Below are 18053 nucleotides of genomic sequence, written 5' to 3' on the forward strand. Positions count from 1 at the left end.
ACACACGGGTGTGACCCCAGGGCGGTCAGTGACATTACACCTGGCCTGTTTGCGCCCGGCGGCGCCCTGTCCCTTTAAACCAGGCAGGGAGGGCGAATCTAGGGGGCAGGGGCCCAGAACAGGTGGAGTTTGAAACCTAAGAGGGTGCAGCAGGACAAGAACTCAGAGCAGCCCATGCTGGCACCGTCACCCTCCAACAGCCCTGATGGAGCCAGGACTCCTGGGTTCTCTGAAGCTCAGTGGCCTTGGCACATTCCCGCCGTTTCTCCGGCTGTGGCCCCCGGGCACTGGGAGCTCTAGGCACCGGCAGCAAGGCCCCGCGGCGGGGTGCCCGGCTGGGGGCGTCTGCAGCAAGGAACATTACAGAAAAGTCGTTCTGAGCACGGGAGCGTTGCTAGACGCAGGCCAGACGCATCGCAGTCCCGGCCCAGCGTGCCAGGGCCCCCAGCTCGAATGTCTGGCCCAGCTGGGGGTGGGGGGGTGGGGGGGTTGTTCTTTCCAAATCTAACCAACCGCGGCTGAGAAACACAACACAACATTTGCGTGTGGCCCCAGTAAGGGGCTCCCCAGACCAGCCTTCGCTCTGCAGGGCACAAAGTCCCGTGGCTTTCTGAGAGGAGAGCGGTTGGGAGATGGGGCTGGGGCAGTGGGTGTGCTCTGCTCAGCCGCTGGGCCGTGGAGGTTGGGGCTGGGGGCTCTGGGCCAGGGGCCCTGTGAAGGCAAAGCAGGCCTGCAGGCAGGGAGGGGGGTGACTCTGGGCTCCAGGGGGTAGACCAGCACCCGCTCTCCAGCTGGACCCCCCAGCGCAGGTCCCTGGCTGTCAGTGTCGTCACCCAGGGCTGGCCTGAGCGCCCAGCTGCAATGTTTATAGGAAAACTCTGGGGAGCCCCTGCCGGTGCCTGATGCAGAGGCTGGGTGCTCTGGGCTAAGGGGCAGGGGAGCCACAATCCCCCTTCAGTCGGGTTCCCCCGCCCCGGCCCTGGGCTGACCGAGGCTCTGTGCCGTGGGCTTTCCGCACCCTCCTGCAGGCAGCCAGCGAGGAGCTTCACACGTGCCCCTTTGTGTTTGCTCTGGCTCCCCGGACCTCACGGGCAGGGACACCCCACGCACCCCCCCTTAGGAGGCTGGGCCCGTGGGGACATAGAGAAGGGGGGGCTGGGCTCCAGGCAAACACCTGCCAGCGTAGGGAGCCCAGGGCAGACTCCTGGGGACGCTCCAGTTTTGGGATGAGGGACCCGTGGCAGGACGGCCGAATCCTGCCCCTAGCCCAGTTCAACTGAACTCACAACATCCACCTGGGATCTGCAAGAGTTGAACCGCATCCCTTTAAAGACTCGTCTTAAGTAAAGCCAGTTCCTGTCACCCCCCCTCCCCTGCCCTCCCCCAACTAGCACGTGAACGGCTCTGGCTCCACCCCGCCCCACCAGCCCAGGTGTCTGGACACAGCTGGGACTTTGCACCACAGTTATTTCTGCCCCGCTGGAATAGCGGGCGCAGCGCCAGGGAGAACAAGCCTGCAGTGTGCGGCGGGCGTTTAACATGAGCTTAGAGCAGAGACTGGGCTCCAGGAGACCTGCCCTGCCCAGCGCTACCTGCCAACCCCAAACAGCCTGGCCCCACCCCTGCTCCCTCCGTCACTTGCTCTCCCCCACCTCACTCACTTTCACCGGCCTGGGGCAGGGGGTTGGGGTGTGGGAAGGGGTGCAGGCTCTGGCCTGGGGATTTGGAGTGTAGGAAGTGGCTCCGGGCTGAGCCTGGGACAGGGGGCTGGGGTGCAGGCTCTGATAGGGAGTTTGGGTGCACGTTGCAGGCTCTGGGCTGGGGCAGGGGGTTGGGGGGCAGGCTCTGGGCCGAGGGGTTCGCAGTGTGCAAGGGGGCTCTGGGCTGAACCTGGGACAGGGGAGTGAGGTGCCAGAGGGGGTTCAGGATCTGGGAGGGAGTTTGGGTGCAGAATGCGGGCTCTGGGCTTGGGCTTGTCGTACAGGAGGGGATGAGAGGGGCAGTGCTTACCTCCAGCGGCTCCCAAAAGTGACAGGTACATCTTTCTGGCAGCAGCTCCTTGGTGGGGACACCAGGGGGTCTCCACACGCTCCCCTGTCCACAGGAACCACCCCCACAGCTCCCATTGGCCGCAGTTCCCAGCCAATGGGAACTGCAGAGCTGGCGCTCAGGGCAGGGGCAGCACACAGAGACCCCCTGCCCTGCCCCCAGGGCCCACAGGGATGGAGCTGGCTGCTTCCGGGAGTGGCCCAGGGCCAGGGCAGGCAGGAAGCCGCCTTAGTCCTGCTGTGCTGCCAGACGGTTAGTGCCCAAAATCTCCCAGTTTGGCTTCAGCAGCCTCTGGGAAATAGGGCCTGATTCCAGGAGAGGGCCCAGCCTCCCGGGGAAGGGTGCGTGGGGCGTCCCTGCCCAAGGGGTCCGGACAGCTAGCAGAGGGTGGCCAGGGGGGGAGCGCGTGCCAGCCAGGGGGGACGAGGGGCTAGGGTGGCCAGGTGCCCAGGTTTCGACAGGAAAGTCCGGTCGAAAAGGGGACCCGGCAGCGTCCAGTCAGCTCTACTGACCGGACACCCAATGTCTGCTTGCTTTGGGCGGTGGAGGCGGGGAGATGTCGGGTCATCACCCGCACCAGCCCATGCTCAGCTGGGGCCACCTCCCACCTGCAGCAGGCGGCTGTAGGGTGACCAGATGTCCCGATTTTATAGGGACAGTCCTGATTTTGGGGGCTTTTTCGTATATAGGCTCCTATTACCGCCCACCGCCTGTCCCGGTTTTTTTACACTTGCTGTCTGGTCAGACGGTTGCAGCCCCCAGCCCCGGCTCCGCAGGCGAGTCCCTCCTGACGCGGGGGAAGAGAGGGAGCAGTGAGCGGGGGGGGGGGGGAGAGAACTGGATGGGGCGGGGCCTCGGGGGTAGAGGCGGGGCAGGGGAGGTTCCTGCACTCCTGCTGGATTGGTTTTTAATTACCACCAAGCTGGCCCCCTCCAAGGGGCCCTGGATTTTTAGCCTCTTGCTAGCCCTGCGGCCGGCTGGTGGCCAGAGCCCAGCTCTGGCCCTCTGCAGCTTCCATCCCGCGGGGCTGAGCGAAACCGGCACTGAGAGCGTGGAGCCGCAGCCCAGCTGGTGCTGTGTCCGGACCGGCCTCCCTCCCTCCCTCGGAGCCCTGAACTCCCCCAGGCCTCGCTTTCTGCAGCCAGCCTCCCCAGCTCCCCCGCTGGGAGCAGCCGCTGGTCTCTCAGCACAGTCCCTGCCCTTTCGGGCTTGCCAAGCGGCACCTGAGGCACAAGGCCGGGGTCCTGGGCTCTGGACCCAAGAGCCCCCCACTCCCCAGCACCTCCCCTTCCCATCTGAATGGGGGAGCCCGGGCCCCTGGCCCCAGCTAGGCCTGGGATGGAGCTGGGGTGGGGGGGGGGGCATGGCTGGATAGGAACCAGTGGGTCCTGGGTGGGAGAACAGAGCTCCGAGCCTGTGGAGCTGGGACAGGCGCCTGGGCGAGCCCCCCAGGGCCTCTTCCAACAGCGCCCGTGGGACGGTGCTGCCCCCCCTCCATTCTCCCTTGGCTCTCTGGTGCCCGGGGCATCCCCCTCACACCCATGCCAGAGGCTCAGGTACCCCACACACAGGTGGGCACCCCCCCCCCCGCTCCTAGGCTGGCTCTGGTGCCTGGTTCAGAGAGGGGATCCCTGCCCGCACACTCTAGCACCGGCCTTGGGGGAGGGGGAGACCACGGACTGGGGCCCCCCAGCTCACAGTGCCGGGACCCTGCCCCCCTCTGCGGCCCAGCCCGTGTCTGCGTTAGCAGCTCAGGCGGGAGGATTAACTCTCAGCCAGCGAGCGGGTGGCCCTGGGTCTAGCGGGGTCCTGCCACTGGCTGCACTCCCCGAGTGGGTGAAGTCACGTCTGGGGAAGGCTCTGAGCCCCCTGCTCCTAGCACAGAGACTTCCTCCCTGCCCACCCCACGCGCCCGGCTCCTGGAGGGGAGTGTGCCAGGGCCCATGCCAGGTGGAGGTCAGCAGGACGCCAGTCAGCTGCTGCCTGGGCACCTCCAACACCTTCACCCAAGGGGGCACGGTAGCCTGACTCCCTCCGAGCCCTGGGCTGTGCTGGCGGGGGAGACCTCACCCCACAAGCTAAGGGGGGAGGGTGCTTCGTGCCCACGGGCTGGGCTCTCAGGAGCACCCCCTGCCAGCTTCCCTAGCAGAGCTGAGGGCTGCAGGAGAATCTCACAGGCTGCAGCTGGGGGTCCCCCAAACTCTCCCCCTTTCTCCCTCCTGACCTTCCTCCCCCTCTGCCCTGCCTTTCTCCGTCTCCAACCCCCCACTCTGCTCGCTCCCTGGAGCCTGCCAGGGGATGCAGCGAGGGGCTCGCTTTGCAGGGCCGTGCAGCGTGCGAGGCGGGGTGCGCGTGAAGGGCAGATGGGGGGGGGGCGCGCTTCCTGGCCTGACGAGAACCATGCAGGGCCGATGATGGATTCCTGTGGGAGCGGAAGCTGCCGGGGAGGCCGCGCCCCAGCGCACGCTCGTAAATCTCTGAGCACCAGCGAGCAGAGACCTCTGGCCGCCTCGTGACCTCTCTGGAGCAGCGCAGCCCCAGGGGAGCGCAGGAAGCGGTTAATGCCCTGTTCTGCTATTTCCTGCAAGGGGAAGCGACTCCGGCTCACCCCCCTGGCGGGGGGGGGGGGGGAGAACAACAGATGGGAAGTCTGGATGCCTGGGCTCTATTCTTGGGTCTCCCCCACCCCCCTGTCAGCTTGGTGCCTCAGTTTCCCCCATGTGAAATGGATACGTAACCTACGGGGTGATGCACTGTGCGACCTAGGGCTGGCGAGATGTAAAGTATAATCACGGCCGAGAAGGAAACGGCTCCCCCCGGGGCCCTCTGTGCAGCCTCCGAACTGAGCCGTGGAAACGCAGCAAAGGCGGGTGGAGCGACCGTGGATTTTCTCATCGGCTCTTCGGAGGGGGGCTCCCAGCCATTTGGACCCGGGAGGCTACACCATGGCCTCCACGTATCCGCCCTGCGGGTCACCCTGGCCCTAGCCCCCCCTTCTCTGCGCTGGATTTGTGTCACTAAATGCCAAGCCCTCAGAGCTGACCCACTGCATGTGGTGGGGTGGGGTGGGGGGGAACACAACACGAAGGGCCAATGGTCCATTGGGAACAGCACATGCACAAACACACATGTGCTCACACCCACCTGCACAGCTACCACCACTGCACCTGCTCCAGGGCACATTGGATGGCAAAGCCTTCGTTTGCACACGCGCTGCAGGGCCTATCCCAGGGGGAATTTGGCTCTGGCCTCCATAGACGCTGCATCTCCCGGCACGTTTTAGAACTAGTCCAGACAGAATCCAAACCCCATGCAGGTGCCGGCAGCTGCTCACGCTGCCCGTGGCATTCACAAGCATTTGCACCGGCCCTGGGTACGGGTGGAAGATATTCACCAGACCCCACATTTTCACAACAGACTGTTCTGCTACAAACCCCCAGGGGAAAGCACGCTCGTCTATACGACCTGGGGCACGTGCCCAGCCAGGGAGCACCCCACGCACCACAGATAGGGAACAGCCTGTCCCAACTCCTCAGCGTGCATTCACCAGCGACGCCCCAGCTGGGCCGGCACCTGAGCAGCCCTGCCCGGGGGGAGGGTGGCCACGCGTTGGCCGGACAGCAGGCAAGCAGAGGAAAGCCGGTGTTAGCCGTGCCCAGCTGTGTGACTCTCTCAGGGCCCCTCCAGGCACCAGAGCGGGTGTTCGTTAGGGTTTAATTAGCTTCCTTTCTCTGGTCTCTGCGGCCGCGGCTCTCCTCTGCCCACGAGGCCACGGGAACCACAGGGAGTGTCCCAACCCGGGGCTCCCGGCTGAGCGGGCCCGGGCGAGCGGCTGCCTGGGAATTTCACAGGGTTACAGCTCGGGTCTTAAAAAGGCAAATGCTGTGTTTAGCAGCCCCATGGACGGCAGGCACTGGGTGACTCAGCGATTAACAGACCAGCCTTACCCTCCTGGAGACCTGGGTTCAAAAGAAAGAGAACCGCTTGCTCCCATCCCTTCCCCGGTTTGTTCCCAGCCAGGTAAGAGCCGGCAGGATCAGTACTGCTCGTGTGTGAATGGCCCAGGATTGGAATAACAGGGTGGCTGCGGTTTGGGACTGAGGGGCAGAGCTCAGGACTGGTGGGGGGCTGAGGGGCACCAGGAGAGCTGCAGTGAGCAGTCCCGGGCTGGAAGGGCCAGGAGCTGATCTCCCTTGGCAAAGCCGGAGGGAAAGGGCAGATCTGGATTAGCTGTGTGTGCTGCTGGCCGCCTTCGGGGGCACCGTGCAGACTGCCTGTGGGACGCTGGCACAGGGGCTGCCCACACGAAACCTGGCTCTAATCCACAGTGCCCGCTGGAGGGCACGCGCCGGCACCCGCGAGCTCACATCAGAGCGAAGTCAGGAACGTGACGACTTTCTGAGGGCAGCCCTGCCACGTGCTGTGGCGAACTAGCAGGAGGCACTGCTATGCCACACCTGCAAGTGCCCATCTCTAGTGCAGCGCTACCATTCTCCCGTGCCACCCGGCCCTCAGCATGGAGTCACCGCGTCGGGCAGCAACCACCTGGCCCAGAGAGAGGCCGCGTGACAACGCAGTGCTGCCTGCCGGGCCCCTGTGGCTCTCCCAGCAGCGGCCATACCAGCACGTCTGGTGCAGGGGTTAAGCGCGCTCAGATGTGTGCCTGGCAGGTGGGCAGCTCCCAGCCCTGACCGTCTGTTTGCAACGGGCTGCAGAGCTGTGACGCTTGGCATCAGAGCAACAGCAGGAACTCACGTCCAGCATCCCACGCGCCAAGGGCAGGCTGGGCACTGGCGGGCAGGCTGCCGGTTTTCTGGAGCGCATCCGCCCAGCTGCATTAAGCACCCTCGCGGCAACCCTGCACCAGTCCCAATCTGGGTGAGGAGAGGGGCCCTGTCTCTTTAAACCTGGAGCAGGAAGCGAGCTGGAGTGGGGCTAGGGCTGGGGAAGCAGAGACACAAAAGGGCTCCCCCTGGTCTAGGAACGTGCCTTGTTTGGGGTTCAGCTGGGGGGGGGGGTTAACGTCACATGACCTGAGATCAATTGATTTGGAACTAGAATAAGAGTAAAAGACAATTTCTGAAGTTCACCCCTCCCCATGGACCTGCCCGCAGGGAAAGAGCCTGCCACCAGCTTCCAACCTCCCTCCCCCCATGTATGTACACTCACACGTACACCCCCCCGTGCACACACCCCTGCTCCCTGACAGGTGCCACAACCACCAATGCACTCAGCCCCCAGCCTCTCTCACCTCCCCTTCACCCCCATTCACACTAGCCCCCCCAGCGCTGACACTAACCTACCCCGAGGGATGACCGTGCGGAGCTCCAGAAACCGCAGCTGCTCCTCCGAGCCGAATCCAGCGCCCTGCCCTCGTCACACGCCCACGGTTCTCTAGAGGACGTGGCGCCCGGGAACACATGGCTGGTAATTGCGGCTGGCATCGTAAAGCTCAGCGGGCTGAATGAGAGACCCAGAGCTGGAGCAGGACGGGGCCAGAGCGACCCTGAGAGTGGGGGTGGGGGGACTGCAAAGGATGAATGTAAAAAAAAAAAACCCCACGAGCATGGAGGGACCAAATGAGAAAGGCCGAGGCCCAAAGTGAGATTAAAGCGGCTAGGGGCGTAAAGGGTGACAAGCGAACATCTCACCAGTACATGACAAGCCAGAGCAGGCCCATTACTCAGCGAGGAGGGAAAGCCAATGACAGACGAACTCAGCGATGGCCGAAGGGTTAAACGCCTGGTTTTCTTCTGTTTTCACCAGAAAATGACAGCACCGGCGACTGGACAACTAACATAGTGACCACCAGTGCACGTGGGGTAGGATCGGAGGCTAGGACAGGAAAACAAGCTCAGGACTTGGACAAGTTAGAGGTCTTAGGGTCTGTCTAGGCAGTAACTAGCCACCCGCGGCTAGCCCGGGCTAGCCGACTCGGGCTGCGGGGCTGTTTCATTGCTGGGCAGACTTCCAGGTTCGGGCTGGAGTCCCGGCGCTAGGACCCTGCGGGGCTGGAGACATTCCCTTCAAATCGGCAGGGCCTGAGGAAAATACACCCTGGAATACTTGACGAACTGGCTGGAGATCTCGGAGCCATTAGCAATTAGACAGGAGAGATCCAAGATGACTGGAAAAGGCGCATGGAAACCGTGCGATCAGCCCAGGTCGGTCGCTGGGGGGTCCAGCCGGGAGGGGGTCAGCGGGTTGGCGATGCTGCTAGACCTGCATGGTGCGCTGGCCCCTGGGTGCGGAGAGAAGATGCGATAGACGCCCCAGGCTCAGGACGGATGGAGATGCCCTCTCGGGCTGTACTGGACAGGAGAGAACAGGCCTCTCCTGATGAAAACTGGACAGATCCAAGTCCCTGCTCCCAGCCCATCCCTCCCGGCCGGTGGGAGCGCTTCCCGCTGGCCAGTGAGCCGCTCCCACCAAGCCCCCTCTCTTCTGGGGGGCAACTCTCAGCAAACGCCCCGAAGGGGGCAAGCGGGGGGGGGGGGAGGAGAGGACTTGGGACCGAGCAGGAAGATGGCTAAGGGCCAGATTCTGCTCTCTGGCACTGGTGTAAATCCGCAGTGGTGCACACGCGTGCGAAGGCAGGATCCCACCCAAACGCTGCTTGCGTTGAACCTTCTGTTTGGATTTCTCTGGGATGAGGTCACCGCGCCGGTAGTTTTTCCACCAGGAGCTCAGTTACGTCGGCCGCGGTGGGGGCCAGCGGGGAGGCCGGAGCCTGCACAGGCCAGCGCACAGGCTGCTACTCCAGGACCCATCTAGCTGCTGCCCTTCGCCTGTCAACTGAAAAGCATCTGGCAGGTCACCCAGGGGTCACTAGCTGCCGCATGCGGCTGTTTGGGAAGACGGGAGATGGGAGACGGTTGAAATGCCAGCGGAATCTTCCGGCTGATAAACATGGACCCCCCCCGCGCGCCTGCAGCTTTGCTGACTTGATCTCGGGTCCCTGGCCTGGCTCTGCCGAGGGCCTGCCCTGAAGTCTACTAACCTCACAGCGAAAAAGTGACCAATGGATTCTTCCCGGCTCGGGTTGAGGGCCTCTCTGGTGACTGGGGAGGATTTGGGGCTCTCCCAGGGTGCTCAGCACGGTCATGAACATCTGGGCACCTCCAGGCGCTGGAAGGGGCTGGACACAAGCTCACCCAGGCAGCCTGCTGGGTCCCTCAGGGCTGAGACTTTTCTCACGCACAGCTACAAATGTTATTGGCCGGGGGAACCGGTTCTGCTCCTTTAAAAGGTCCAGCGCCTGCGTGTGCCTCCCACCACACCTGCCACACCAGAAGGGCCAGGCCGGGTCGGCCCGGGAGCCTGGATGTTGCTTCCCCTGCCAAGCGCTGGGCGGTTTCTGGAGGCGTTACGACGGTCCGCCATTTTAAAGCAGTGGTCCCCAATGCGGTGCCCATGGGCGCCATGGCACCCACCGGGGTGTTTATGTGCACCCGCCTACTGACAAGGGAGCGCGGCCGCCGGACAACCCGCCACTGAGGCGCGCGGCCACCAGACAACCAGCCGCCGAAATGCCGCCGAGAAGCGGCAACGCCAAGAAGCGTCGCCGCTGAAATGCCGCTACTTCTCGGCGGCATCGCTTCTTGATGACGCCGGTTCTCGGCGGCATTTCGGCGGCTGGTTGTCCAGCACCCGTCACACTCTTCTGGGAACATGAACATGCTATTGCAACAGAAAGGTGTTAAAGCATTGGTCTGGGCTGCAGCGAGGCCCCGGCTGAAGTTCCTGAGCGGAGTCTGGGGAACTCGGTGACTGGACCTGGGCTCTTTGAAGCATGTTCAGAGCCAACTAATGGGAGGTCAAAGTTCCATGCTCGGGGTCACTTATCTCAGGCCGGGGAGATTGTACAGCTGCAGCGATGGGACACTGCTACAATCGTCCCCTGAGGGCAGACTGGACTTCACACCCGGCCAGCCACGTGTACAGCAAACCCAGGGATCAAAACCACACGGCAGCCGAACCCAGCCTGAGATCCTGCGCTGGGTCGGGACGCGGCTAGGTGGGGTTTGGGGTCAGGGTAACGGTCGGTAAACACTCAGAGCAAAGCACGCCGAGGAGGGAGGGAACTGGGACCGGGAACCTGAGGCTGCCTAGGTGCGGCTGGGGGCGGCCTCGGGCCATCAGTTGTTCAGCTGAACTGCGCCCAGAAATCAAAGCCGATGGCACTGGATGGGCCGGGGAGGCTGCGGACTGGGGCACGGTGGGGACAAAGTCCCGGAGAACGCACAAAGGCATCGGCTCCAGGGAGAGGGGCTGAGCGAGAGCAGGTCACGCCCATCTGCAGCGTCTCTGATCTGGGGCTGGCTCCAAAACCCATGGGCGCCACTGGAGAGACCCGAGCCTGCAAGGAATGAATTCCGAGCGGGTGCTGCAGTGGTCTCACACACAGCTCAGGGCAGGCCCGGGGCTTCTACGGGTAACAGCCGAGACGCCCCAACTGGAGCGTTACGGGAATGGTCTGCACTGCGTCCTCTGCATGGGAACGAGCCCGCACGGCCCCCCCGTGCTGCTCGTCACTGCTCTCCTCATCTGCCAGCCTGCAGCGGAGGGCTCGCCACGGCCCCAGGCTGCTGTCAAAGTCCTGCTGCTCCTCTTGCTAACTGTGCAGAAAACACTCGTCTCAATCGCTCTTTTTTAAAAGCACAAGAAAGCATAACTGGGTTTGCAAGAGAACTAGACAAGTTCCTGGAGGACAGGTTGTCACAGAGTCCCCCATCCCCAATGTCACTGCCCTGCTCCATCACACCGGTCCATCAGGGCTGTTAGCCAGGACGGGCAGGGATGCAACCTCATGCTCAGGGTGTCCCTAGCCTCTGACTGCCAGAAACCGGGACTGGGCGACAGGGGATGGATCACTCAACGATTCCCTGTTCTGTTCATTCCCTCTGAAGCACCTGGCACCGGCCACTACTGGCAGACAGGACACTGGGCTAGATGGACCACGCACTGACCAGTCTGGCCGTTCTTATGTTCCTATATCCTCTTCCCTCCCCTCCCCACATGTACCAGGGACTAAAACAACTTCGTTAATAATGTCGGGGCTGAGACGACCTGTGTGGAGTTTGAGCCCCACAGGAAAGTGCTGCAGAAAGGTCTGGGTGAGTCAAAGCAGGAATACCATTCCACGGACTTCAGGGGGAGCCGGCCAGGCCTGTACCCAGTCCCCTCTCCCACCAGTGCCCCACTTCGGAGGAATATGGCATACTCCGAGAACTGACCATATGCGATACATGCGTCCGGGGGACGTTTCTGTCTAACCCTGTCAGACAGTGGTAGGTTTGTATCCTAAGCTATAGATTTGGTACCCCAACACACATCACTATCCTCACTATTCGGGGTTTGAGTCCCCCTAATCTCTTGGCTGGAGCGATATCTTGTGGCAGTGAGTTCCACGGGTTCATCACATTACTTAAAAGCACATTGTCCCGGGTCAGTTTTGAATTTGTTGCTTTTCAGTTCTGCTGAACGTCGCCTTGTGCCTGTGTTACAAGACAGGGTAGAAAGAAACGCCCAGTGACTCGCGCCCCCCCCCCCCCCCCCCTTCACGCTCTGTACCCGTCCACAGCACTCCTTGCTCAGTGAGATAGCCCTGATCTTTGCCAGGCTCCTCTTAAGGCAGCTCTCCAGGCCTGCAATCATTTTTACAAGCCTGTTTCTATTTCTGCTTTATCCTTTTTGAGACGAGGGGACCAGAACTGAACACGCTCTCCCATGTAAGGGCATCCCACCGATTTAGAGCTTCATTCTCCAGCCCTCTCTCAGTGGGGACTAACAACTTACCTGCATGTTTGCCCACCGCTGCAAACATCACCGAGCGGCCCACAATGATGCCTGGATATTTCTCCTGAGTGGTTACAGTCAACTGAACCCAGAACCGTGTGTGATCGTTTGAAAGCATCCTTCCAATCTGCCCTCCTTGCACTTGTTTAACCAGCCGTCACACTGCCCAGGCACCCAGCTGTGTTCAGATCCTCTGAAGCTCCCCACGCAGTCTTGTCTAGAGCTGACCCTGGTCCAATTCCCGCTGCAGTCAACAGGTGCCTTTCCACTGACTGCAGCAACAGCTAGCCCAGGACATCAGCAAAACAACTGTCCGACATCGGCACATTTTCCCACCTTCATAAGTGGCGGGGGGAGAGAGACGGAAATGTGGCTGAGGGGTGCAGAGATTCTGTGAGGGAGAACCTGGGCTCACCACATTAACGACAAGGGCAAAGGCAGGAATGCTGCAGCTCTTCCCACAGGAGTCTGGGTGAAACGCGATTCAGTAGTGCCGCAGTCACGTTAGGAGGTGCTGCACAAAGGCAGAAGAAAGACGGCCCCCACCCCCAGGAGCGTGTATGTCACACTGCGGAGAAAAGGTCTTAGAGCCCGTGTCAGAGTTTTCACACTGTTTGGAGGGGAAGGGGCCGATTTTCACATCCCTCTGCCCGTGTCCCCTGTTCGCCTCAGAGCGGGCTGCTTGGAAAACAGGGCGCATTCCCCACAAAGCTATCTGAAGAAACAAACCATTTTCTTTTTCTTTGAAAACCAAATGCTGTCGGGCTTTTAACAACTGAATGAGTTTTGGTTTTGCATCCAAAAAAGGAAAGTTACAAATGAAACGAACATTTTCGGCGAAAGGGTTTTTTGATTGGTTGGTTTTACAAACACAAAAACAGATGGAAAATGTTCAAACAATTGTCACTCACGTTACAAAAACATCACAACTTTGAAAACTCTCTAAAACCAGCCCAGAGATCCCGGGTTTGGGCAGAGGCTATTGTACTAGGCATTTGGGGCTGTCCCTGTCTGCACCCCAATTCCTGGCCCATGTCTCTGGAATGGACAGAACCCAACCCCTGAGATCCAGACATGCCCCGAATCCACACCCAGCTCAGACTCCTCTCTGGAAAAGAAAGAAAAGAAAAAGGGAAGCGCCAAGCTGGGGCAGATGGAAACAAGGGAAGTTCCTGTCCTGTGGGCACAGCCTCCAGCCAGCCAGTTCCCCTGAGAGGGATTTTCCTTCAGTGGAACAGAGCAGAGGGAAAAATTGATGGGGGGGGGGTGGTAATGCATGTGCACCCCCACGTGGGTCTGTGTCTGCGTGCACCCCTGGGCTCCCCCCCTCCCCCCGCACATTGGTCCATGTCCGTGCGTGCTCACAGGCATACCCCCCCCCATGGGTCCGTGTCCATGCACACCCCCGGGTGTACAGCCTCCCTGTGATGTTATTGACAAGAACTGGGACCGTATAGATCATTGTTGTAACCAAAGTCCTGTAGTGGCACCAAATCTTGTATAAAGGGGGTCAAATGAGGTGTCTAAGACAAGGTTATGGTTTGCTGGTTATGATTACGCTCTCTGTATATGTGTATCATTTTTGAAGTTGAAGTTATGAATATTGGCTCTATACTGTCTGTATTTCAAACTTATGCTATGCTTCTGGGTGACACCCCAGACAAGTTGGTGTCAGCTCTGCCTAGCCTGCTTGATGGTTCATTAAGGACCATCAGCTACACAATTGACCCATTGAGAGAAGGCAGATACGCCTTGCCTTGTGACGCAGCAAAGTATGCAGGGACTTGCCCATGTGACTCCAAACTCCATTTTGCTGTAATTTTCCACAGTGAGAACAAAGAGGTGTTCTTACACCTGGAAAAGACTATAAAAGGCTGATGCCTCATCTCCATCTGGTCTTCAATCCTCCTTCTTACCTCTGGAGGGACTTTGCTACAAACTGAAGCTCTGAGCAAAGGACTGAGGACCCATCCCAGGAGACTTGATTTGAACCTGCAGTTTATTCTATCTCTGCTACAAGCCTGAACCAAGAACTTTGCCATTACTGTATGGAATTGATTCCATTTAACCAATTCTAGCTCTCATCTCTATCTTTTTCCTTTTATAGATAAACCTTTAGATTCTAAAGGGTTGGCAACAGCGTGATTTGTGGGTAAGACCTGATTTGTATATTGACCTGGGTCTGGGGCTTGGCCCTTTGGGATCGGGAGAACCTTTTTTCTTTTACTGGAGTATTGGTTTTCATAACCATTTGTCCCCATAATGAGTGGCACTGGTGCTGATATTGGGAAACTGGAGTGTGTAAAGGAATTGCTTGTGTGATTTTTGGTTAGCCAGTGGGGTGAGACCGAAGTCCTCTCTGGCTGGCTGGTTTGGTGCCTTGGTGTGCAAAGGACCCCAGCCTTGGGCTGTAACTGCCCTGCTCTGAGCAATTTGTCCTGAACTGGCACTCACAGTTGTGTCCCGCCAGAACCAGCATCATTACACCCCCATGTGGGTCCGTGTCCCCCCCAGTCCGTGCATTCACGCATGTACACACACAAAATCAGACTTTAGACAAGTTTCTGATGGGACGTTTATAAGCGGCTGCTCTCAATCCAAGCAGCCTTCATCCCGACCGAGGCCCAATGCGCCCCCCCCATCTCGCCAGCGCTGTACGCAACATGGTTCTGTCCGGTCGCAGACGGGGCTGCCTTGAGAACCGCGTCACGAAATGATTGCACCGGCGTAACCAGTGCCTGGGCTCATCCAGAGCCACCGCCGACCCCAGCCAGAGCACAACACACGTCCTCTGCCCCCGCCCCCGATCTCACGCCCCACCCCGCCCTCTGCTAGGGACACTCAGCCACCAGCTGGGGACGGGGACGGGGCACTTATGACACTCAGAGCCACTCCGCTGGCCTGCACCTCCTGCGTGACGTGGGAGCCATTACCCTCTGAAGCGCTTCCCCGGGGAAACCAGGGGGATGGAAGGGCTAGTGGATGGGGCACTAAACTGGCGCCCCAACAAACCTGGATTCAGGTCCCTGCTTCGCCACAGACTTCCTACCTGATCTTGGGCACGTCCCTTAATCTACTCTGTGTCTCAGTTCCTGTCCGTACAATGGGGGCACTGCCCTGCCTACGGGTCAATACGCCAGCAACGGGGAGGCGGTCAGACGCTCTGGCGACAAGGGCCGCACTGGCACATGGAGAGAGGCGCGTCCATCCCACAAACAGCGTAACCATCCACTGTCAGCCAGCTGCATACGGGCACCCGTGGGGAAGGGATCCGGGGTATCCTGACCCACTGAGCGAGATGGGGCCCGCCCAGCTGGGGCCCGCCCCGGGGAGATGAGAGCGTGCCTCTACCCGGCGGGCACACACCCAGAGGTGGCTATGAGCGCCCTGTATGGCAGTGCCACTGATCCATTCCTCCTGTAGGGGGCAGCCCCACCCCACATACACCAGGCACTTGGCCTAAGACTCCCCATCTAGTGCCCGTGGCTAATGCCCAGGGACATTCCGGTGTGGCGGGGGCTCCAATGTACCTAACACGTCCCAGTGGATACCCAGGAGCTGGGCTCAGTTCCAGTGGATGCCTGCGCTAGGCAGCAGGCCTGGCTGGGCCCTTTGTGTCCCAGCCCTGCAATGCTTCCCACGGAGCCGGGCTCTCTGCCGAGCCAGCGCCGCCCCCAGGCAGAGCCCGGCTGGGCACAGACAGCAGAGCTGTCGGGCAGGGCTGGGGCCGGCTGTGCTCCTGGATGTCCTGCAGCGGAAGGGCCACAGAGGGTAAACTGAGTCCAGGGGCTTCCCATAAACCCGGCAGCTGCACCGGGGCTGGGTTGGAGTGTCTCCGTGTTCGGAGTCTCCATCGGCACGAGTCACTCGCTCATCTCTCTCACAGCCGGCCCCGCGCAGGCCAAGCGCCCTTCCCCCGTGCCACCACCACGCCCAGGGACTTCACCCGCCGGGGAAAAACTCGTCTGCGCGTCAGCTTTTCCCCCTGCGGTTTCTGCAAGAGTGAAGAGCTGGGCACAGCGGGCAAAGGCGGAGGAAGGGCTGGGTCAGCTTCCCACACCCGACTGTGCCAGTGTTCCTGAATGCTGAGCCATGACCCCCTGCTCTTCCTGTGCCAGGCTCCCCCCACGGAGCTCCTCCAGCACCCCACAAATCCCACCCCCAGCCCCTCAGAGCCCTCCACTCTGCCAGCTCCCGTTTGAGATGCCCCCCGCCAGCTGGCCAACAGGGAGGCGTCACCGAGCACTAGATCCACGGGCCCCGGAGCTTCCCACTGCACCCAGCAGAGACCAGGTGTCTACGAACCCTTCGCGACGGGGGTTCTGGTCCTGCTCCCGCTGCAGGTCAGAGCGAAACTCAGCCCCCGCCCCCCCGCGAGCCCCCTGCGGCCCGGCCTGACCCCCAACACCGGGGCCGGTCAGGTCTGGGTCAGCTCCAGCCCCACCAGTGGCACCTGGCAGCGGAGGCTTGTCCCTGGGGCGGGTCTGACCAGCCCTGGGCTGCGGGGAGTCTGGTCCCAGATCGCTCCAGACACCGGCTGCCCGGCTCCCCCCGCGGCCAGGACGGGCCGGCGCCGCACGCAGGGACCGGAGACGGCCGCGGGGGCTGCCCAGGGCTCGGACCACAAACAGCGGCGCATCGCTCGTGTTCCCCACGGGCACGTCCGCCAGGGCCCCCCCGGACCGCGCTGGGGCCGGTTGTCCCGGGGAGGGCAGTGGGGGGAGCCCCGCGGCCCGCTCCAGCCCCCACCGCAAACGGGCCGGAGGGGGGGGGGGGGTCCGGCAGCGCACGGCCCCTGGTGCCGCCCGGCGCCCCCTCTGCGCCCATCCCGGCGGTGTCCGGGCGCCCCGCTCTCTTACCTTCCCCGCTGTCACCGGGCCGGGAGCCGCATGGTGGCCGGGCGCGCTGCGCTGCGCTCCGCGGTTCTCACTGCGCGCAGCGACCCTCCGCCGAGCCCCGGCGCGCTGCGCCCCTCGCCATGGCGCGCCCCAGCCGGGCTGCGGAGCCGCCCGCCCGCCCGGCACGTCGGGGGAGGCGCTGGCCCGGGGCGGGGGCTCCCGCTGCCCAATCGGAGAATCCCCCTGCCTGGCCCCGGGGCCCGCCCCTGCGCTGCCCCGCCGCCACGGGGCGATCGGCGGCCGTGGGCCCGGCGGGAGCTGCGGGGACAGAAGCAAAATCACCGGTTGTCAGAAGAAAGTTTTGTCGTTTGTTTGAAGTGGTTCCCCAAACTTCGGGTGTTGTCAGGGAAACTTTCACCCCCTTTTTTTTTTCATTTTCGTTTTGTTGGGCAAAATCCCACATTTCCTCCCGCTTGTTACAACTTCCCCCCTTTTCTCCCGCAGGAGAAGGGGGGGGCACAAGATGAGATTTCCACTGCAATTTAAAACGGGGGGGGGGGGGTTACGGTGTAACGGTCCTCGCCAGCCTGGCTGGGTGCAGCCTCCGGTCCCGCCCCGGGGAGCGGAGCCGCGTAGGGCCACAGAGGTCACGGGGAGGCCTGACGTGCGGGGGTGGGCACGAGAGGCCGCAGGTCTGCCAAGGGCCCTGGCAGGAGGCGTGTTGCTGTCTGCCAGACGCTTAGCTGGAGCAGGGCTCCCCTGGGTGCCAACTGGGCACCCGCCACCCCCAGGGGTGCCCACCGCAGCCCCGGCTGGAGGAGACGGTGTTAAACCCAGCAGGGCCGGACACCAGCAGAGCCCACTCCCGCCCTGTGCCGTGCCACCCGAGGGGGAACCGGTGCTCTGATAGCACTGGCAGCTGGGTGCCCTCCGTGAGGGGCACTTGCCCGCGTCACGGAGCCCCCAGACCCGCTCCAGGGCTATCGGGGCAGGGGAGGGACCGGACAGGGGGGTAGTGGGGTGGGAGTGAGCTGTGCTGGTAATCACTGTGCTGGGGGAATGCGGGGGTTGGGGTGGGCGCACCTCAAATCACCAAACCCAGCTCTCCCCGAGACACAGAAGCCGGAGGTCAGGAGCCTTCCTGGGAAGCGGCTGCCGAGTGAAGGAGGCTGGGGAAGGGGTTGCAGCTCCCCTGCTCCTTGGTAGCCCCCCAGCATCACTGCAGTGAGAGGTGGGAGAGGGCGGGTTGGCAGTCCCAGCGCCCTGGGCACAGCATTGACTCCACGCCCAGCAGCCGGCCCTGGCTGGCAGCTGGCTCCATGTTCGGGTCAGGGGGTTTCCCCAGCGTCGGATGGCGCCTGCTGGGTT

At 62.0% G+C, this 18053-nt stretch overlaps 1 protein-coding gene across 2 annotated transcripts in view; it reads right to left on the bottom strand.

Annotated features, from left to right (window-relative positions):
- IL11RA (interleukin 11 receptor subunit alpha) overlaps positions 1-16888 on the bottom strand; it is a 64775-nt gene extending 47887 nt beyond the window's left edge. For both annotated transcript variants that reach the window (XM_065598646.1, XM_065598648.1), the window contains exon 1: positions 16707-16888. The gene's annotated coding sequence lies outside the window, so the exon portion shown is untranslated. The remainder of the gene's footprint in view (positions 1-16706) is intronic.
- Positions 16889-18053: the final 1165 nt, after the last annotated feature.

Source organism: Chrysemys picta, chromosome 6 (genome assembly GCF_011386835.1).
Source record: "Chrysemys picta bellii isolate R12L10 chromosome 6, ASM1138683v2, whole genome shotgun sequence".
NCBI classification, from domain to species: domain Eukaryota; kingdom Metazoa; phylum Chordata; order Testudines; family Emydidae; genus Chrysemys; species Chrysemys picta.